The sequence below is a fragment of the Oncorhynchus mykiss genome, chromosome 3, assembly GCF_013265735.2.
Source record: "Oncorhynchus mykiss isolate Arlee chromosome 3, USDA_OmykA_1.1, whole genome shotgun sequence".
In the NCBI taxonomy this organism is placed as follows: Eukaryota; Metazoa; Chordata; class Actinopteri; order Salmoniformes; family Salmonidae; genus Oncorhynchus; species Oncorhynchus mykiss.
Window position 1 is genome coordinate 8379877 of NC_048567.1, and position 7500 is coordinate 8387376.

Below are 7500 nucleotides of genomic sequence, written 5' to 3' on the forward strand. Positions count from 1 at the left end.
CTACTGGCTTCAGGTTATCTATAAGTCTTTGCTAGGTAAAGCCCCGCCTTTTCTCAGCTCACTGGTCAACATAGCAGCACCAAACCGTAGCCCGCGCTCCAGCAGGTATATTTCACTAGTCATCCCCAAAGCCAACACTTCCTTTAGCTGCCTTTCCTTCCAGTTCTCTGCTGCCAATGACTGGAGCAAATTGCAAAAATTACTGAAGCTGGAGACTAATACCTCCCTCTCTAACTTTAAGCATCAGCTGTCAGAGCAGCACTGTGCCTGTACATAGCCAATCTGTAAATAGCACACCCAACTACCTCATCCCCATATTTGTATTTATCTTTGTCCTCTTTTGCACCCCAGTATCTCTGCTTGCACATCATCATCTGCACATCTATCTCTCCAGTGTTAATGCTAAATTGTAATTATTTCGCCTCTATGGCCTATTTATTGCCTTACCTCCCTAATCTTCTACATTTGCACACAATGTACATAGATTTTTCTATTGTATTATTGACTGTACGTTTGTTTATGTGTAACTCTGTGTTGTTGTTTTTGTCACACTGCTTTGCTTTATCTTGGCCTGGTCGCAGTTGTAAATGAGAACTTGTTCTCAACTGGCCTACCTGGTTAAATAAAGGTTAAATAAAAATAAAATAAAGAAATTACCTGGATTTCTGTATAAATTAGTAATAAAATTTGAACTGATCTTCATCTAAGTCACAACAATAGACAAACAGTGTGCTTAAACTAATAATCATTGTATTTTTCTTGTCTATATTGAATACATAATTTAAACATTTACAGTATAGGTTGGAAAAAGTATGTGATCTCCTAGGCTAATGACTTCTCCAAATGCTAATTGGAGTCAGGAGCCTGATGTGAACCATGCCTCGAACAAAAGAGATCTCAGACGACCTAAGATTAAGAATGGTTGCCTTGCATGAAGCTGGAAAGGGTTACAAAAGTTTCTCTATAATCCGTCCACGGTGAGACAAATTGTCTATAAATGTAGAAATGTCAGCACTGTTGCTACTCTCCCTAAGAGTGACCGTCCTGCAACGATGACTGCTAGAGCACAGCGCAGAATGCTCAATGAGGTTAAGAAGAATCCTAGAGTGTCAGCTAAAAGCATAAAGACATCTCTGGAAGATGCTAACATCTCTGTTGTCGAGTCCACAATAAAAAACACAATATCAAACACTAAACAAGAATGGTGTTCATGGGAGGACACCACGGAAGAAGCCATTGCTGTCCAGAAAAAACATTTCTTCACGTTTGAAGTTCGCAAAAGTGCACCTGGATGTTCCACAGCACTACTGGCAAAATACTCTGTGGAGAGATGAAACTACAGTTGATTTGTTTGGAAGGAAGGAACACACAACACTGTGTGTGGAGAAAAAAAGGCACAGCACACAAACATCAAAACCTCATCCCAACTGTAAAGTATGGTGGAGGGAGCATCATGGTTTGGGGCTGCTTTGCTGCCTCAGGGCCTGGACAGCTTGCTATCATCGATGGAAAAATGTTTATCAAGACATTTTGCAGTGTAATGTAAGGCTATCTGTCCACCAATTGAAGCTCAACAGAAGTTAGGTGATGCAACAGGACAACAAAACAAAAGACAGAAGTAAATCAACAACAGAATGGCTTCAACAGAAGAAAATACACATTCTGGAGTGGCCCAGTCCGTCCTGACTTAATCCCGATTGAGATGCTGTGGCATGACCTCAAGAGAATGGTTCACACCAGACATTCCAAGAATATTGTGGAACTAAAACAGTTTTGTAAAGAGGAATGGTCCAAAATTCCTCCTGACCATTGTGCAGGTCTGATCCACAACTACAGAAGATGTTTGGTTGACGTTATTGCTGCCAAAGGAGGGTCAACATGTTAAATAAAGGGTTCACATACTTAAATAAAATCCAAGGGTTCACATACTTTTTCCACCCTGCACTGTGAATGTTTACACGGTGTGTTCAATAAAGACATGAAAAATGATGATTGTTTGTGTGTTATTAGTTTAAGTAGACTGTGTTTGTCTATCGTTGTGACTTCGATCACATTTTATGACCAATTTATGCAGAAATTAATTCTAAAGGTTTCACATACTTTTTCTTCCCACTGTACAACGTTATGAAATCTATGTACACAAACACCAAGTGTGCGGTTAAAATTGGCAAAAACCACACATATTTCTTTCCACAGGGCCGTAGTTTGAGACAGGGATGCAGCTTAAGCCCCACCCTCTTCAAAATCAGCACCACAGGAACCTTCCACAAAGCTGTGAACGATCTGAGAGACAAGGCAAGAGCCTTCTATGCCATCAAAAGGAACATAAAATTAGACATACCAATTAGGATCTGGCTAAAAATACTTGAATCAGTTATATAACCCAATGCCCTTTATGGTTGTGAGGTATGGGCTCTGCTCACCAACCAGAATTCACAAAATGGGACAAACACCAAATTGAGACTCTGCATGCAGAATTCTGCAAAAATATCCTCAGTGTACAACGTAAAACACAAAATCATGTATGCAGAGCAGAATTACGACAATACACGCTAATTATCAAATTCCAGAAAAGAGTCGTTAAATTCTACAACCACCTAAAATGAAGCGATTCCCAAACCTTCCATAACAAAGCCTACAGAGAGATGGTCCTGGCGAAGAGTCCCCTAAGCAAGCTGGTCCTGGGACTCTGTTCACAAACACAAACAGACCCCACAGTGCCCCAGGACAGCAACACAGTTAGACCTAACCAAATCATGAGAAAACAAAAAGATAATTACTTGACACATTGGAAAGAATTAACAAAAAAATAGAGCAAACTAGAATGATATTTGGCCCTAACAGAGAGTACACCGTGGCAGAATACCTGACCACTGTGACTGACCCAAAATTAAGGAAAGCTTTGACTATGTACAGACTTAGTGAGCATAGCCTTGCTACTGAGAAAGGCCACCGTAGGAAGACCTGGCTCTCAAGAGAAGACAGGCTATGTGCACACTGCCCACAAAATGAGGTGGAAACTGAGATGCACTTCCTAACCTCCTGTCAAATGTATGACCATATTAGAGAGACATATTTACCTCAGATTACACAGATCCACAAAGAATTAGAAAACAAACCCCATTTTGATAAACTCCCATATCTACTGGGTGAAATGCCACAGTGTGCCATCAGAGCAGCAAGATTTGTGACCTGTTGCCACAAGGAAAGTTCAACCAGTGAAGGACAAACACCATTTTACGTTAAGTATTTGCACATCGTTACAACACTGTACGTAGACAGAATATTTTTTTATTTATTTAATTTCACCTTTATTTCACCAGGTAGACTAGTTGAGAACAAGTTCTCATTTACAACTGCGACCTGGCCAAGATAAGGCATAGCAGTGTGACACAGACAACAACACAGAGTTACACATGGAGTAAACAATAAACAAGCCAATGACAAAGTAGAAAAAAGAAAGTCCATATACATTGTGTGCAAAAGGCATGAGGAGGTAGGCAATAAATATACCATAGGAGTGAATAATTACAATTTTGCAGATTAACACTGGAGTGATAAATGATCAGATGGTCATGTGCAAGTAGAGATACTGGTGTGCAAAAGAGCAGAAAAGTAAATAAAATAAAAACAGTATGGGGATGAGGTAGGTAGATTGGGTGGGCTAAATACCAATGGACTATGTACAGCTGCAGCGATCGGTTAGCTGCTCAGATAGCAGATGTTTAAAGTTGGTGAGAGAGATAAGTCTCCAACGTCAGCGAATTCTGCAATTCGTTCCAGTCACAGGCAGCAGAGAACTGGAACGAAAGGCGGCCAAATGAGGTGTTGGCTTTAGGGATGATCAGTGAGATACACCTGCTGGAGCGCGTGCTACGGGTGGGTGTTGCCATCGTGACCAGTGAACTGAGATAAGGCGGAGCTTTACCTAGCATGGACTTGTAGATGACCTGGAGCCAGTGGGTCTGGCGACGAATATGTAGCGAGGGCCAGCCGACTAGAGCATACAGGTCGCAGTGGTGGGTGGTATAAGGTGCTTTAGTAACAAAACGGATGGCACTGTGATAAACTGCATCCAGTTTGCTGAGTAGAGTGTTTGGAAGCTATTTTGTAGATGACATCGCCGAAGTCGAGGATCGGTAGGATAGTCAGTTTTACTAGGGTAAGTTTGGCGGCGTGAGTGAAGGAGGCTTTGTTGCGGAATAGAAAGCCAACTCTAGATTTGATTTTAGATTGGAGATGTTTGATACGAGTCTGGAAGGAGAGTTTACAGTCTAGCCAGACACCTAGGTACCTTAGATGTCCACATATTCTAGGTCGGAACCATCCAGGGTGGTGATGCTAGTCGGGAGTGCGGGTGCATGCAGCGAACGGTTGAAAAGCATGCATTTAGTTTTACTAGCGTTTAAGAGCAGTTGGAGGCCACGGAAGGAGTGTTGTATGGCATTGAAGCTCGTTTGGAGGTTAGATAGCACAGTGTCTATTTACAGATGGTCTATGTACAGCTATGACATTTGAAATGTCTGTATTCTTCTGGAACTTTTATGAGTGTAATGTTTACTGTAAATTTGTATTGTTTATTTCACTTTTGTTTATTATCTACTTCACTTGCTTTGGCAATGTTAACATGTGTGTCCCATGCCAATAAATCCTTGAATTGTATTGAGAGAGAGAGAGAGAGAGAGAGAGAGAGAGAGAGAGAGAGAGAGAGAATGAGAGAAAGAGAGAGAGAACCAGTGAAGAACCAACACCATACAACCCAAATGTATGTTTATTTATTTTCCCTTTTGTATTTGAAACATTTGCACATAATATGACATTTGAAATGACTTTATTCTTTTGGAACTTTTGTGAGTGTAACATTTACTTCTTTATTTCACTTTTATTTATTATCTATTTCACTTGCTTTGGCAACGTAACATGTGTTTCCATGCCAATAAAGCCCTAAATTGAATTGAATTAAGAGACAGCGAGAGAGAGAGAGAGAGAAAGAGAGAGAGAGAGATATTTATGCGTATTTATTTTATCTTGTGTCCTTTAACCATTTGTACATTGTTAAAACACTGTAGATATATATAATATGACATTTGTAATGTTTTTACTGTTTTGAAACCTCTGTATGTGTAATGTTTACTGTTAATTTTTGTTGTTTTTCACTTTATATATTCACTTTGTATGTTGTCTACCTCACTTGCTTTGGCAATGTTAACACATGTTTCCCATGCCAATAAAGCCCTTGAATTGAATTGAATTGAGAGAGGGGGGGGGGGTGAGAGAGAGAGAGAGAGAGAGACAGAGAGAGCGAGACAGACAGAGAGCTAGAGAGAGAGAGAGAGCTAGAGAGAGATAAAGAGAGAGAGAAAATTGGAAAACACTAAACAAACAACAACACGCAGAATTATCTATCCAAAATGGAGATGTATGGGTAAACCACTTCTCCAATCTTTTTGGCTCTATAACAAAGAATAAAGAGCAAAAACATATACATGATCAAATACAGATCTTAGAATCAACTATTAAAGACTACCAGAACCCACTAGATTCTCCAATTACCTTGACTGAGCTACAGGACAAAATAAAAACCCTCCAACCCAAAAAGGCCTGTGGTGTTGATGGTATCCTCAATGAAATGATCAAATATACAGACAACAAATTCCAATTGGCTATACTAAACCTCTTTAACATCATCCTTAGCTCTGGCATCTTCCCCAATATTTGGAACCAAGGACTGATCACCCCAATCCACAAAAGTGGAGACAAATTTGACCCCAATAACTACCGTGGAATATGTGTCAACATTAACCTTGGGAAAATCCTCTGCATTATCATTAACAGCAGACTCATACATTTCCTCAATGAAAACAATGTACTGAGCAAATGTCAAATTGGCTTTTTACCAAACTACCGTACAACAGACCATGTATTCACCCTGCAAACCCTAATTGACAACCAAACAAACCAAAACAAAGGCAAAGTCTTCTCATGCTTTGTTGATTTCAAAAAAGGCTTCGACTCAATTTGGCATGAGGGTCTGCTATACAAACTGATGGAAAGTGGTGTTGGGGGTAAAACATACAACATTATAAAATCCATGTACACAAACAACAAGTGTGTGGTTAAAATTGGCAAAAAACACACACATTTCTTCACACAGGGTCGTGGGGTTAGACAGGGATGCAGCCTAAGCCCCACCCTCTTCAACATATATATCAACGAATTGGAGCGGCACTAGAAAAGTCTGCAGCACCCGGCCTCCCCCTGCTAGAATCCGAAGTCAAATGTCTGCTGTTTGCTGATGATCTGGTGCTTCTGTCACCAACCAAGGAGGGCCTACAGCAGCACCTAGATCTTATGCACAGATTCTGTCAGACCTGGGCCCTGACAGTAAATCTCAGTAAGACCAAAATAATGGTGTTCCAAAAAAGGTCCATTTGCCAGGACCACAAATACAAATTCCATCTAGACACTGTTGCCCAGGAGCACACACAAAACTATACATACCTTGGCCTAAACATCAGCGCCAGGTAACAGGTAACTTCCACAAAGCTGTGAACGATCTGAGAGACAAGGCAAGAAGGGCATTCTATGCCATCAAAAGGAACATAAATTTCAACATACCAATTAGGATTTGGCTAAAAAAATACTTGAATCAGTCATAGAGCCCATTGCCCTTTATGTTTGTGAGGTCTGGGGTCCGCTCACCAACCAAGACTTCACAAAATGGGACAAACACCAAATTGAGACTCTGCATGCAGAATTCTGCAAAAATATCCTCTGTGTACAACGTAGAACACCAAATAATGCATGCAGAGCAGAATTAGGCCGATACCCACTAATTATCAAAATCCAGAAAAGAGCCGTTAAATTCTACAACCACCTAAAAGGAAGCGATTCCCAAACCTTCCATAACAAAGCCATCACCTACAGAGAGATGAACCTGGAGAAGAGTCCCCTAAGCAAGCTGGTCCTGGGGCTCTGTTCACAAACACAAACACACCCTACAGAGCCCCAGGACAACAGCACAATTAGACCTAACCAAATCATGAGAAAACAAAAAGATAATTACTTGACACATTGGAAAGAATTAACAAAAAAACAGAGCAAACTAGAATGCTATTTGGCCCCAAACAGAGAGTACACAGCAGCAGAATACCTGACCACTGTGACTGACCCAAAATTAAGGAAAGCTTTGACTATGTACAGACTCAGTGAGCATAGCCTTGCTATTGAGAAAGGCCGCCGTAGGCAGACATGGCTCTCAAGAGAAGACAGGCTATGTGCTCACTGCCCACAAAATGTGGAAACTGAGATGCACTTCCTAACCTCCTGCCCAATGTATGACCATATTAGAGAGACATATTTCCCTCAGATTACACAGATCCACAAAGAATTCGAAAACAAATCCAATTTTGAAAAACTCCCATATCTACTGGGTGAAATTCCACAGTGTGCCATCACAGCAGCAAGATTTGTGACCTGTTGCCACGAGAAAAGGGCAAC